The sequence below is a fragment of the Symphalangus syndactylus genome, chromosome 3 (genome assembly GCF_028878055.3).
Source record: "Symphalangus syndactylus isolate Jambi chromosome 3, NHGRI_mSymSyn1-v2.1_pri, whole genome shotgun sequence".
NCBI classification, from domain to species: domain Eukaryota; kingdom Metazoa; phylum Chordata; class Mammalia; order Primates; family Hylobatidae; genus Symphalangus; species Symphalangus syndactylus.
The window spans coordinates 53,831,331-53,846,191 of record NC_072425.2 but is presented as its reverse complement, the minus strand read 5'-3'; the positions used below and the strand labels follow the sequence as shown (position 1 = coordinate 53,846,191).

Below are 14,861 nucleotides of genomic sequence, written 5' to 3'. Positions count from 1 at the left end.
GCCTTCCCCGAATGGGTTCTTCAGATTGTGTCTGCTGTACCTCCATAGAGCTGGGTGTGGTGATCGGGCCAAGCTTCAATTTTGCATGCCAGTCCCATGTCTCCAGCATCCCCTGAATCCAGTGACACCCAGCCCTCCCTGTCAGCCTCTCTGCCAGTAGTAGTCTGATAGGACTGCTAAGACAAAGCAGTGCAAACAGCAGACATTTATGGTCTCAGCTCTGGAGGCTGGAAGTCTGAGATCAAAGTGTTGGCAGGATTGATTCCTTCTGAGGCCTCTCTTCTTGACTTGCAAAGCCCTTACTCCTGTGTCCTCATGCAGTCCTCCCTCTGTCCCATCCTACTCCTGTATGATCTTATCTTAGCGAATTACATCAGCAAAGTTCACATTCTGAGGTTCTGGGAGTTGAGACTGTAACATATGATTTGGGCAAGGAGTTGGGGGCAGACGTAATTCATCTCATAACACTGTGTGGATGGACCCTGTCCTTCTGTGCACTGCTTCATCTCAAGTGCTTGTGAATGGCATGCCCCCAGTGGACCCAGATCAAGGCCTCACTCTTAGCTCAGAGACGATTCTAGGTGACTGAGTGTGGTTGGTTCCCTCAGAGCTGGACCCTGGGGCTGTGCAGCAAGTTGGTGAAGATGCCTTCCGAAGACCTGGGGGGAGCAGGAATGAGGCTGGGGCCTTCCAGGGGACTGGCTTCATTGTCCTTGGCCTTGGGTGGCCTCTGCACATCAGGAGGAGGGGACGCACAGGCCCACCCACCCTGAGTCATTCTGGATAAAGTGGTGTTGAATCGTGTGCCCTGGAAAGATGTTGAAGTCCTAACGCCAGTATCTGTGGATGTGGCCTTATTTGGAAATAGGGTCTTTGCAGACCTGTAACTTATCTTAGATCAAGTTAAAACAAGGCCATAAAGGTGGCCTCTAATTTAGTAGGACTCTGTGTCCTTAGAAGATGGGGAAACCTGCATAGGCATGCACACCGGGAGACATGAAGACACCATCTGCAGGCCAAGGAGAGAGGCCTCAGAAGAAACTCCCAACTTCCAAACTGTGAGACAATCAACTTCTGTAGCTTAAGCCGCCCAGTCCCCACCACCAGGAAGTGAATCCAGGTATCGACAGGAAGCCCCAAGTCGGCTGCCCCACCATGCTAGCCATGCCCCCACCTCCCCGGGCCCCGGAGGTAAGTGCACAGGGAGACTCCGGAAAGGGGGCGAGGGACTCCAGGGCTCACTCTTCACACCTCCCTGTGCCTGACGATTATTGGAATCTTACTGAAAAGCAGATTCTGCCTGAGTGGGTCATAATGAGCCAGCCAGGTGGGAGCGGGTCCCTCGAGAAACTCCTACCAGCCTGTCCACTGAGGTGGAGGCCTTAGGAAGTTCAAGATGTTTGCAGCAGCGGGGAGCCTGGCCCTTCCTCTTCGTGTGCAGAACCTGGGATTTGAACGGCAGCAGGAAGCCTTCTAGCAGGGACTCTGGCCTTGCAGGACTCCCTGTTTCCCCCTTTTCTTCTTTCTCACCCAGTAAAACCCTGCTTTACTCTCCCTCTCCAACCGCCTGCAAGCCTACATTTTCATGGCCATGGGACGAACAAGGACCCTGTCTTTAGCTGAACTAAGGAAAGGTCCTGCAACAGTGGAGGCTGGAGGGCTGCATTTCTCACAGCTCTTGGGGGATGCAGATGGGGCCCTACCTGAGTACAGGCACTGGGCACTCACCTGTGAAGGTCCATGAGGCTGGCTCCTGGTTCTGGGCTGTGGCCTGGCAACTGACTTTGTCTAAAGTCAAATGAGCAGCTGGTTTGAGACCCAGGGTCTTAGGGAGGGAGACACTTCCAGGGGTTCAGGTGGTAAGCACTCCAGTTCTGTGGGGCCTGCACCTCCTCCAGTCTGGGGCCGTTTGTAAGAATAGACAAATGTGAATATACCACCACGCAGGAAGCTGCAGGAGAGAAGTTGCGGCTCAACGGCCTGTGGCCAAAATGCCTCACTTATTCTCAAATATATAGAGCCCCATCTCCAGCAGAAGCACCCCCGTCAACCCTGGTCTCTGGCAGGAGGTCCAGCCTATGACGTGATGCTGCAAGGTGGTTTTACATCTCACCAGAAGAAGTCTGACCAGAGCCTGAAGCTGAGGGGAGCCCGGTGTGGCACCACGTCTCCCGCTCCAGCACCGTCCCTCTGGCCACCAGCCCAGGTCACAAGCATCACATATATAGTCATGTGATCATACGTCCTAGGAAGAAGCAGAAGAGGGTCCCCAGCCTGAGTGCTTTTAGCTGTACAATAACCTTCCCGTAGCCATGAGGCAGGGCCACTGGGAGGAGCACTCGGGACTGAGCAGAAAGCATTCCTGGGTTCTCCCAGAGCCTGAGGGGGTGTCTGTTCATTAGGGCCCTGAATTCTTCTGGTGAGATGTTAAACCACCTTGTAGCATCACATCATAGGCTGGACCTCCTGCCGGAGGCCAGGGTTGATGGGGGTGCTTCTGCTGGAGATGGGGCTGTGCAGGTGTTTACAGATGTGCACATCTTGGGCCACCTGGGGCAAGTCTGCTGGATCACATTAGCTCCAGAGCCCCTGCGAGGGTATCCAAAGCTGCTGTTCACTTCTGCTGTGGCAGGCATGGACGCCAGGGGCTGTCCTGGATGAACCCCTGATCTCCACTGCCTCCCAGAGCCAGCTTCCCAGGACCAGCTGCCACAAGCTGTTTCCAGCCCTGTGGGGGGAGCTGGATGCTCACCCATTGTGTGTTGCGTGCTGTGTGCTGTGCGTTGCAGTTGGGCGTTGACTGTTGCTGGGTTAGAGGGCACATGTCCTCACTGAAAATGATAGCAGCTGCCTAACTGTACCCAGGACACCACCATCAGTCCGCGAGAGCACCCAGCCCCATGCCCTCCTGCTCTCTCCACCACTTGGGGTCTCCTGAGGCCCAAGAGAGGAGAAGAAACAACAGTCTGCCACTACACACCCCCAAGCCTGCAGGGTCAGAGTCACGCACAGGTAGAAGGGGAGGGCAGTTCAGCCCCTGGTCTGTGCACAGTGGTGTGGAAGTGGGGGGTGTTGGGAGAGGACCCAGCCAGAAATCACTGTCCTGACACCTCAGTCCTGGTAGTAGCAGCTCAGCAGAGCCACCTTAGCAATGGAGCCCAGGAGGGCATGATCTCAGAGCCAGGGGCCTGGGCCACCTGCTCTGCCACTCTCTCCTGGGTGACCCCAGCTGCCTGGTCCCTGCCTGCAGGGTGTGGGGAGCATCACCCACGTGTGTAGCCAAGCTTTGGTCATCTCTGGCCTGGCGAGATGACCAGGTCACTGCAGGGTGGGTGGGAGAATTCCAGGTGCAAACATTGTACTTGAAGTGTCCTATCGGTCTGCCATTGTTTACCTCTGCCTAGTGGTGTTGGGGCTGAGAAACACTGACCTGTGAGGATGTCTGAATTCAGAGACTGATTCAGCCAATCTCAGCCATGGCTAATTAGCATCAACAAATGTGTCTTATTATGGGTCTTTCCTGATGACTTTCAACCCAGCTAGTCTGGCAGGACACCATGCCCCTTCCCTCCAGAACAGACCAATCCCCTGTTTTCTCCCTCAGCCCCCACTTCCAGCCTGCATGGGCCCCAGGGTGCCCATTGTCAGCCAGAGAATTAGGATCTTCAAAGTCACCTGACTTTCATCTCTTAGCAGCTGTATAACAACCTAGATGTCCTCTCATAGCCACTCTCCTCAGTGGCTGGGACAGGTACACAGAAGTCAGCTGGATGGGGTGGGGGGTCTCTCCTAGAAGCCAGATTCCTCTCCCTCCCCGCTCAGCGACTGCCCCACCCCATGCAGACTCCATGGGCTTTTTAGGAACAGGACCCATGAAGCTGCCCACATGGAGGCATGGAGCTGTGCTGGGACCCGGCGAGGCCAGGGGGGCAATGCTGGGCTCTGAGACTGCCCTGCTGTCTACTGAAAAACCTGGTGGTCCGTGTGAGAACAACACCCAACGCCCAACGAGAGACCGTTCCTGGGGAATGGGCAGGTGAAAGGCACAGGTGGGTGTTCCTCAAAGTCCCCGCTCAAAAAACAGTGACAGAATGAGGGTCATATCTGTCCAGGGCCACGTCCCAACCAGCTTCCGCTCCCTGGGTGTCAGGCCTGTCTGTGTGGGTTTGTCCAGCCAGACTGGTATAAAGATCAGGCCAGGTCCAGCTGGCATGTTCTGTCTTTGCCCTCTAACCCTGCAAGGCCAGGGCACCCCCAGGTGGGCAGCTCTAATCCCACAGCCACCCTCACCACACAAGCCCCATGGATAGAGCTGCCTCACTAAGTCCCACTCCACCCATGTAGCCTGGTGCCATGGAGAGGAGCCAAGGAGATGCTGTCCCCGAAGTCTGACCAGAGCCTGAAGCTGAGAGAAGCCCAGCGTGGCACCACGTCTCCTGCTCCAGCACCGTCCCTCTGGCCACCAGCCCAGGTCACAGGTATCCAGCAACATCTGCAGCACGGACTCTGGGTCTGTTGGATGTGGGGATGGCGGCTGGCTCACTGCTAGGTCAGGGAAGCACCCGTGTTGCCCACACTGTGGGCCCCTCCAAAGCCACTGTGTTCCAGCCCAGTGCCCAGCCCTAAGTACCCTGTCATAATGACCAGCGACTGACATGACCCAAGGTAGCCTCCCATCCAGAGCTCCTGGGCCCAGGGCGTGAATCTCAATCCCTGATGAGTGCTTATTCCTGAAACCCCAAGATAAGACCAGGGCCCCTGCGCTCTGGGATTTCACCGTGTAGACCCCCCAGGGCTGGGGTTTACATATAGAAGGGCCATCCTCGGGGTAGTTCCTCAAGTAGTAGTGGCAAATACTGCCCACTGCTGCTGCACTCTCTCACTTCGGGGGGTTAATTTCCTTGGTTTGGGAATTTAAATTGGCTTGCCAATTTTAGAAGGCAAACATTACCAGAAGGACAGAGGGAAGGAAAAAGAAGGGAAAGGACAAGAAGTGGGGGGTGGCCATGGAGCCGTGTCCCTAACATGGGGTGGGAAGGCTTGGCCAGAGTGCTGTTCTCCAGGGCAGAAAGGAGGCAGCTTGCAGCGTCCCCCTCCGGACGGGGACCGCCCACTTGGATCCAGACAATGGAGAGTTGGGCCGCACAGCAGCTCAGTGCTACTCTTCGAGTGCCCACTAGATGGCAGCCGACACCTGGGCATGAACTGGTCCCGGCCCTCCACCTGGCAGGAAAGGGACAGGCTACCTCCTAGGTTATGCCTATTTTTATGAAAGTGGAAGAGACACCAACTGCATGCACTATTGGGAATCGCGTTTCAACAGGTACAGAAATAATGTATTAAGTGATTTATATTCAAAATAAGTGATTGGCAGATGACTGCTGTATTCAGGGAACCCGTTTCTAATCTTTGAGATCACAGTGTTCTCCAGCAGAGGGGATTGGAATGAGTTTCTCTAACTCCACTTGCTAAAGGTCAGCTTGGTGTGGACTTGTTTCTGTTAGTTTGACATTGAAATGCGGTCATTTTGGAGTCTTTGGTCCCCGAAGGTGGGATGTAGCATGCTTTAGCTGGAAGGGAGCCTTCGCCCGGGCCTGCTGGCCTCCAGCCTGGAGTCCTTGGGCTGTTGGGAACTGAAAGACTCGTCACACTTTCCCCGGAGGCATTCCAGGTGACAGGAGTGCTCAGGTTCCCCACATGGAGCTTGCTAGTCCAGGCTTTGATTAAGGGAGATGTGAAAACAAAGTAATGAATTTATGTACTGCTAAATCAGTATGGTGTGGAGGGACCCTACCTTACAGAATGTAGGGTCCAAAGAGGTGACAAAAGAATCTCAGATCTAATCCAGCCTCTGCTTTCCAGGTGAGGACAATTAATTTTTAAAAATCTGCAATGGACTGAGAGCAGGGATCCCATCACCACCTGCTCTGAGCTCCACCGTAGTCCTGGCCCAGCCTTCTAGCACCTTTCCAGGCATGGCGTCATCGGCAGTCTTGAGCAGATCCCACTGCAGGGCTGGCTCACAGCTTTTCTTGATTTCCAGGCATGAAGCAAAGCCAAAGGTAAGCCACTTTCTTGACACATCCAAAAGAAATTTTGAGGAATGTCAAAAGGAGTGACTGGCGGTCCTTCCTGGGTGGTAAGAAGCTATGTATTTCTTTCTTTTCTTTCTTTTTTTTTTTTTTTTTTTTTTTTGAGACAGGATCTCACTGTGTTGCCCAGGCTAGAGTGCAGTAGTGTGATCTAGGCTCACTGCAACCTCCACCTCCTGGGCTCAAGCAATTCTCCTGCTCGGTCTCCTGAGTAGCTAGGATTACAGGTGCATGCCATCACACCCAACTAATTTTTTATACTTTTGGTAGAGACAGGATTTCATCATGTTGGCCAGGCTGGTTTCGAACTCCTGACCTCGTGATCTGCCCCCGCTCAGCCTCCCAAAGTGCTGGGATTACAGAGAAGCTATGTATTTCTATGCATGTATTCTCACTGCCTTTCAGCTAATTGACAAGGGGGCCTATGGACAGCACCAAACAGAGGTAAGGGACTTACTTGGGCACATCACTGTGAAGCCAAACATGTTGCTCAATATGTCAAATAACCAGCTCCCCACAGTTCTTCTGGGAAGTTCCCATCCATGCCCAGGGAGATGGCTCTGGGACATAACCTATACACTCTGAATCAGCCTATAGATGGTGCTGTTTATCCCATAGCCAGGACTCACTGGTCCAGGAATCAGGGAGTGGAAATGGGAGATACACCACTCACCATCACCCCTAGTGAGCCACTGGCAACATTTTTGCTTCCTGTTCCCACAACTTTATGCCCTACTAGCCTAAATGTCTTAGCTCCAGAGGGAAGAATGCTTCCACCAGGAGACGCAACAATGATTCCATAATTTCTACAACTTCCACAACTTCCAACTGGAAATGAAGACTGCCACCCAGCCAATGTGGGCTCTTCGTGTCTCTGAGTCAACAGGCCAAGAAGAGAATGATGGTGCTGGCTGGGGTGATTGATCTTGACTATCAAAGGGAAATTGGATTGCTGCTCCACAATGGAAGTAAGGAAGAGTATGTCTAGAACATAGGAAATTCCTTAGGGCATCTCTTAGTATTACTATGCCTTGTGATTAAGCTCAATGGAAAATTCAGAAATGAAGGTTTGGGTCACTGCACCAGGTAAAAACTCCTAACCACCTGAGGGGCTTGCTGAAGGCAAAGGGAATACAGAATGGGTCGGTGGAATAAAGTGGTTATAGATACTTACTGTGGCCATGTGACCAGTTACAGAAACCAGGACTGTAACTGTCATGAGTATTTTCTCCCTGTTTTGTTAAGAATACATTTGTGTGTATGTAAAGTAAGCAAATATCTTTTTCTCTTTCCTCTCTTATTCCCTTATCCTGTAACACACAATACATTGACTTTATATGAATATTTAAGTGTCGTCAATCTTACATTATAGTATTTAAATTATGAGATATCAAGGAAAAGAGTAAACATCATCGAAGGCCCTTGCCTTCTCTTGTGGGGAAGGGATTAGTGAGTTTTGGGTTGTATGCGAGATAGTTAGGCAGATAGCATGACATTGGTATTGTCTTTATTTGAAGATTAGCATGGTTTTTTTTTTTTTTTTGAGACGGAGTCTTGCTCTGTCACCCAGGCTGGAGTGCAGTGGCGCAATCTCGGCTCACTGCAAGCTCCGCCTCCCGGGTTCACGCCATTCTCCTGCCTCAGCCTCTCGGAGCAGCTGGGACTACAGGCGCCCGCCACCACGCCTGGCTAATTTTTTTGTATTTTTAGTAGAGACGGGGTTTCACCGTGGTCTGGATCTCCTGACCTCGTGATCCGCCTGCCTCGGCCTCCCAAAATGCTGGGATTACAAGCGTGAGCCACCGCGCCCGGCCTAGCGTGGTTTAAGAAGATGCCTTTTGGTGTTGAGTTGACAAGTGGACTTACGATGGTTAATTTTATGTGTCAACTTGCTTGGGCTAAGGAATGCCCAGATAGCTGGTAAAACATTGTTTCTGTGTGTGTCTGTTAGGGCATTTTGTGAAGAGGTGAGCACTTGCATCAGTAGACTAAGAAGATCCACTCTCGCCAATGTGGGTGGGCACCATCCAATCTGCTGAGGGCCTGGATAGAGCCGAAGGGCAGAAGAAGAGCAAATTTGCTCTCTCTGCTTGAGCTGATATACCCATCTTCTGCCCTCAGACACTGGTGCTTCTGGTTCTACAGCCTTTGGATTCTAACTGGGACTCACACCGTCAGCTCACCTGGTTCTCAGACCTTTGGACTAGGGCTAAGTTACACCACCAGCATTCCTGGGTCTCCAACCTGCAGACGGCAGATTGGGACTTCTCCGCCTCCATAAACATATGAGCCAATTCCTATAATAAATCTCACATATCTATATATGTCTTATTGGTTCTGATTCTAGAGCAGAAGACACACATCCTTCTAGATCTGTAGGGCTCCTTATGAATCATGAGATCCCCAGAACAGCTGCAAAATTAAACAAATTCAGTGAAACAAAAATTAGCTGTTTGCAGATAATTAGTGCTTTTACCTTTAACTTTCAGTTTTGTTGTGATGTAGACATCACTGAAGACGCTGGAGCTGCAGTTAGGGCCACAGTTGTCAAAGGAGAGTAGAATAGGCTGGGGAGGGAGACACAGCAAACCTTCATTGTCTCCATATTATATCCAGTGGCTTTTCAGATGCTCTGGGAAGGTGGACTTTGTCCATGGATTCCAGAGCACCTCAATTTGAGGATCTTTTAAAAATGCTTTTTTACTGTCTGTGTGAAACTGAGCAAGTTGCTCAACCTCTCTGAGCTTTGGTTTCCTCTTCTACACAAGATATTGATGATGATAATAATAATACTGACCTTCTATAACATTTGCACATCACTTTGCCTCTATAAGTAATAACTCTTAGCAGCCACCATTTTTCCATGGCCTTTTGCAATGCCCGGGGTGTGAAATCTTGCTGGACAGAAGCCTGATATGGGTTCTTCAGGACATGGGTTCCGTAGAACCAAAGCACCCAGATATGTGAGGGTAGGAGTTAGTGGCCAGATGACCTGAGCCTCTTACTGTGCCTTCTGTACCACCTGAGCCACAATTACCGCATGTGCGTAGTTCACTGTGGAGGTATGAAACCAGCCACGTCACGGCCATCTGTGGCACGCACCTGTAATCCCAGCTACTCAGGAGGCTGAGGCAGGAGAATCGCTTGAACCCGAGCGGCAGAGGTTGCAGTGAGCCAAGATTGTGCAATGTTGCACTCCAGCCTGGGTGACAAAGCAACAGAGCAAGATTCCATCTCAAAAAAAAAGTCAATGTTGATGACAGTTGATGACTGTCCTCCCTGCATAAGGTCCCCCTTCACATGTAGGTATTTACCCTTCAGGAGTTGTGCTAGAAAGGCATGAGCTCTTTGTACCACAGAGGGCAGGCATTGCCCTGGGCCTGGAGTGAGGACTCCCACCTGGAACAGCCTCTGAGTGCCCAGCCCATGGTGACCCTGGTTCTGGCAATGCCCTACAGTTACATGGCCCAGCCCAGGGGTCCCTGTGGATGGAAAGCCCTTTGCCACCCCCAACCCCATCCTGGGAAGCCGGGGCTTCGTGAGTGTCCCTAGTACTTTAGCCCTGTTCTTATGCGATCTACAAGGAACCTGCGCCAGCTTGCCATCACCCCCAGATGGCTGAGGACCACCTGTTCTCCTCAGCCAGGGCCAGGGCTGAGGTGACAGAAGGGGACGCTGGGGTGTAGCTTAAGGATACTCACTTGCCTCACCTGGCCTGGGCCTGCCATAGGGATCCACCCAGCCATGTGCTTGCTACCCAGGAAGCCACATTGAGGAAAGAGACTGGAGGCAACCCAGCCTGGGTGTTCGTCCTTTGTTGCCCATACAATGGGCTTTCAGCTTCAGCCCTCTGTCGACCTCGCAGGGTGAGCTTAATGTGCTGTGCAGTAGGGCGAGACTCTCCGAGGCCGGAGCCTCTCCCCTGCCCCAAGACCGTTTCAGCCTCTGCCGTGTTCTTGCGTGGATATTGTCAGTGGAAGAGAGAAAGCATTCCATGATTTACGACTTCTGGAAACCTCTGTGGACTTGCGTTCCCTCGATTGGAATGAAGCATCTTCAGGATGCACAGAATTTCGGCAGCACGGAAACCTGCTTGTGCTCACTTCCATGGGCATGTCCTCTGCGTCTGTGACTCCTCACAAGGTGGCTGTGCATGGGCTCCCACTCAGCCTGTGCTGTTCCGGAGAGTCCTTCCTGGGGCCTGAAACCTCAGCCCATGCCTCTTTCCCCACATAGTTTTCCCTCTTTCTATGGCTGACGACCTCTCCCTCAGGCCCCAGAACATGACATCCCCACCATTTTGAGGCTGCCGAGCTCTCGGGAAACGGGTCGCTGTGTTCCTCTCTTGGGCCTCCCACAGCCCTGGAACAGTCTGGGTGCCCTGGGAGGGACCCAGCCAGCCTCTCCTCGCTGGCTGGACTGTGTCCAAGCATTGTACTCCATGCGTCCCCTCCTGGACAGCCTTGGCTGCAGTGCGCATCAGTGCTTCCACCAGGGCAGTAAAGGAGAAGGACAGCAGGCAGAGCTGCACTCTCTGCATTGGCCCCCAACTCCTAATGCCGGCATGAGTTGGCTTAGCCAAAATGAATTGTTTGGATGATTTTTCTGTATTTGAAGAGCGAAGGAAAAAGTTTCCATTTTGTGTCTGTGTGTGTCTGTATATACATCTGCATGTATGTCTGTGTGTCTAAGTGTCCCTGTATGGGTCTGTGTGTGTATGTACATGTGTATGTCCATGTCTATGTGTATCTGCGTGTGTCTGTGTGTCTGTATGTACATGTGTGTCTGTATGAGTCTGTGTATCTGTACGTATCTGTGTGTCTGTGTGTCTGTGTGTCTGTATATATATATGTGTCTGTATGAGTCTGTGTATCTATGTATCTGTGTGTCTGTATGTGCATGTCTTATGAGTCTGTGTGTCTGCATGTATCTGTGTGCCTGCATGTATCTGTGTGTCTGTGTGTGCCTGCATGTGTTGTGTCTCAGCACACAAACCCACAGCACACAGAGCTGGCCCTGCCCATACACTGACACAGGAAACAGCCTCGAAAGCAGCCCGTGGCGTGCCTCAGTGCTGGCGCACTCGCCCTCTCCAGCCTCCTGGTTCTTCCGAGGAGCCCAGCCCTGGGGCAGCAGAGCTCAGGGACACTGTGTTCCTCCTGTCCTCACATGCTGCAGCCCACCACCTTGCCAAGCTGTGTCTGGGCACGTTCCTGGAAACTGGCTTGGCTCCAGCACCGGCCCTGCCAGCTCTGTGCAGACGAGCTCCCAGGAGATGCCCCGGGATTTCACAACGAGCCCCATGTGCCCAGTCCACCCCTGCCCCCCAACTGCTGTCCGCTCCACCTTCCTTTGGTTTCCAGACCAGATCAAGACATGGGATGAGCCTGCTCAGAAGGGATGAGCCTGCTCAGAAGCCCTGAGCCACACACAAGCCCTGGCCAGCCACAGTCGGCGCCCTGTGCTCAAAGAGCCGCAGCGCTCTTGACCCAGCTCCACATTGCTGGCCGCAGGCACTTCATTTCTTGTAAATTAACCCTTCTTTCTCTGGAAACTTCAAAAACTTCCCTTTACCTTTGAAGTTCCAAAATAAATCTTTTAAAAATGCATTCTGTCATGCATTGGTGGGCCCTTTTAAATAGGACTGGCTATCTGGTCTGCAGAAACCGGTGCTAAACTAAAACGTGGAACACCTGTTCAAAAAGCAAGACAAAGGCATAACAATACTAAAATATACAGCTTTTTCTTCTCTTCCAGAGTCTCTTTCTTGACGTGCTGTGTTTTTCATGTTATTTAATGTTATTCCAAGTAAAGTTAAAATTTTAAAGTATTAGCATGAATTTTATCATTGTGCAATGCTAGTTCTAAATGCAAATACAAAAGTGTTTAACTCACATGAGGAATCACTGAAATTATGGTTTGTGTTATGTGGCTCGAGCACGCATGTGTATTTCATTTTTACCATAACAGTGACAATGCTGCTCAAAAGTAGCTCAACTGTTTGTATTTTACTTCTTGCTATATGCACGTGTGCCAGCAGCCTCTACCTTCAGCTGACTAATGAGGGAGAAAGCACTGAAGGACAGGAACTCTGGATTGCCTTGTCCTCATCTTTCCCTGTATGTCATCATTTTCAAAGTTTGTGGTTGTCTAATACAGGGAAGTGGCCCAGGTAAGAAGGGATGGGATAGGGTGTCTTCATGGTTCTGCTTCTTAGAAGGCCTTTGCCTTCTTTAAGCATTTGAAACAAGTTCTGGTTCCAACAGATCGTGTGTGGCTTCGTGGGACTTCCATATGCCCCTACTTCAGTGGTAGAGCACGCTTACCTTCTACTCACCTTCAGTGTTGCTGAACTCCACCAGAATCCACTGGAATTCTGTGTGCATGGGCCTTGGGAACGTGAATGGAGCAGCAAAGAATGGGGACCAATGCATTACCTGTATCTCTGCACATGCACATGCACATAGTTTGTGGCCCCTTCAGACTTCACTTACAAAACCCAAGTTCAAAGATCAAATTATGAAGCATTTCAAGATGGCAACAGATGAAAATCAGACAAGCATAGAGTCCTTCTGAGCTTAGAGCCTTATGTGACCACAGGGGCCACATACCCAGGAAGCTAGCCCTGGTTTTGAACTGGAAAAGTTCTGATCAATTTTCTTCTATCAGTTATTTAATTATTTTCCTCCCTCAAGTCTCTCTGTTCTCTCCTCCTGGAACGCCTAGTAAATACATAAAGAAACTTCTAGCTCCCTCTCGTGTCAATTGTCTCTTACTTGGATTTCTTTGTCCCCATGAATGACATTCTACAAGAACACCTTGGTCTTTCAGTTGACTAGTTTATTCTTCAGTCGTCTGTTTTGCTAGGTTTCATTAACAATCATCTTTTACATTTCAAAGTTTTATAGTTTTTTGTAACAGTCTCTTCTTGTTTCAAGGATAGTTTACACTCTAATCTTCTCAAACATATTAAGTATGATCACCTTTAAAATTTTAAACTGCTGTGTTTAGCTGTTTCCTTGAGCAGGGAGAGTTCCGTTTGTTGAATTTGAATGCCGCTGTTTCGTAACATTCATTTTGCTCACGTTTGACAGCTCTCATCTGTCTGCTTATCTTCCTCTTTGAGATTCCCTGACCAGTCATGTTTCTCTCTGCTCAAGTAAAATAAAGGCCTCAAATAGATCAGTGGTTTTCAACTCTTTTTAGCATAGATAAATGTAAAATAAAATTTTATTTGTGGAAATGCAGTGTGTAAATCCACAGTGGAATGGCAATAATTGAGGCAGAGATGCCCTGCAACCCTATAGGTGCCCACTTGGACCCTTGGTGTTCCCTCTGCAGCCTCACCACGCAGCGGGCCTTCTCTGTGATTGCTGGGCTGAGCAATCCTGGATCCTCACAGCCCATGTCTTAACAGTTAATGAACCAGGTGATCTGCACACGTATTTCAAGCTCCTATATTATCCCTGATGAGGATATCTAGATTTGAACTTCTCTGAAGTTCCTTCATAAATATTTATTTTGTCATGGTTCTACATATGGAAGGGTCCTCATGGCAGATAGACTCACAGGGACATACACACCACCACTCTCTTTAATGGGAACAGACCTCCCATTACTGGCTTCCTGACAAAGTCTTGAAAAAGAATGAAAATGAGGATGCAAGTCACCAGGGGAGGCAGGGGAATATTTCTTTTATTTAAGTGGACTTGCTGATTTCAAAAGAACCATTTCCAGAAAAGACAGGGCTAAGCCCCAATCTTGGCCTCCGTATATAATACAAAAGTAGATGCTATAAACTAGTAAATTCATGGCATTCGACCATAAAAAAGAAGAAGAGATGCATTTTCTGTTAGACCCTGAGGCTGTACTTTCCCAACCGCTGTGTAGAGCAAACACCGGGGGGGAGATGGCTTTGTGAACATGCTATCCAGTTTCCGATCCAGAAATAGGTCACAGCACCAATGTGAAAATACCTGTTGTTTTTAAATAGGTCTGTGTGTCTCGGTGTGTGTGTGTGTGCACGCGCGCGCGTGTGTGTGTTTTCCTTAAGGGCACTTGAGATGCCGCAAAGAAATGAGGAAGTGGAAGTTTTGAATTGGTTTTCTTCTTTTGTCTAGGGAGGATTTTTTTTTAAGAGTTTCTAAGAGGTGAATTGAGTTTCTTGCGGAGGAACAGTCAGTTTTTCATGAATCAAATGTATCAGTAATAATTTTTTAAATGCTGGATTATAACTTTTAAAAGTTTGCAAGTTGGGAACCTGTTTCCTTGGCTCTGCAATATTCCGTCCTCTTCCTGAGGTTCTCTCCTCCTAGGACCCTGGGACCAAGCACTGCCCTTCAGGTCGTTGATCTCTCTGATCTTATAAACTCTGCTCTCCTTGTCCTTGTGAATACCTTCTAGAAGAATCCCTGGATCCTCCTCTTCAAAAGTCCACATGCTCTTGGGGGTTCCCATTGTTCTGGATAATCCGGAGTCTTCATGTTGAGAACAACCACCACCACACCAACATGATTTTCTGTTGTCCTCTTGGCAACTTCAGAGCCCTGACACCGTAGGGAAAGCACTTAGGGATCCCATCACAGTTCGAGGCCCAGGGCCGGTGGCCTCTGCCAAGTGCCAGGCCCTCCTATCCCTCACATTCCCTGGGAAGGGACATAGGGACCAGAGCACAGGGCAGTGAGGGAAGTGCTGTGGGCCAAGGGCGGTGGTGTCTGAAGGCGGCTCTGCCTTTACAAGGCCCACTGGAGCTTTCTGTCTGCATGCCCC

At 50.3% G+C, this 14,861-nt stretch overlaps 1 protein-coding gene across 6 annotated transcripts in view; it reads left to right on the top strand.

The window, feature by feature from the left end:
- Positions 1-8,414, top strand: part of SYK (spleen associated tyrosine kinase) — a 121,053-nt gene extending 112,639 nt beyond the window's left edge. Inside the window, exons 14-19 of one of the 6 annotated variants that reach the window (XR_010120218.1) lie at positions 2,866-3,012; positions 3,862-4,049; positions 4,345-4,478; positions 6,044-6,062; positions 6,846-7,060; positions 8,214-8,414. The gene's annotated coding sequence lies outside the window, so the exon portion shown is untranslated. Of the gene's footprint in view, positions 1-2,865; positions 3,013-3,604; positions 3,752-3,861; positions 4,050-4,344; positions 6,063-6,202; positions 7,061-8,213 lie in introns of all 6 variants that reach the window. The other 5 variants (XR_008656618.2, XR_010120216.1, XR_010120215.1 and 2 more) reach the window with 5 other exon arrangements.
- Positions 8,415-14,861: the final 6,447 nt, after the last annotated feature.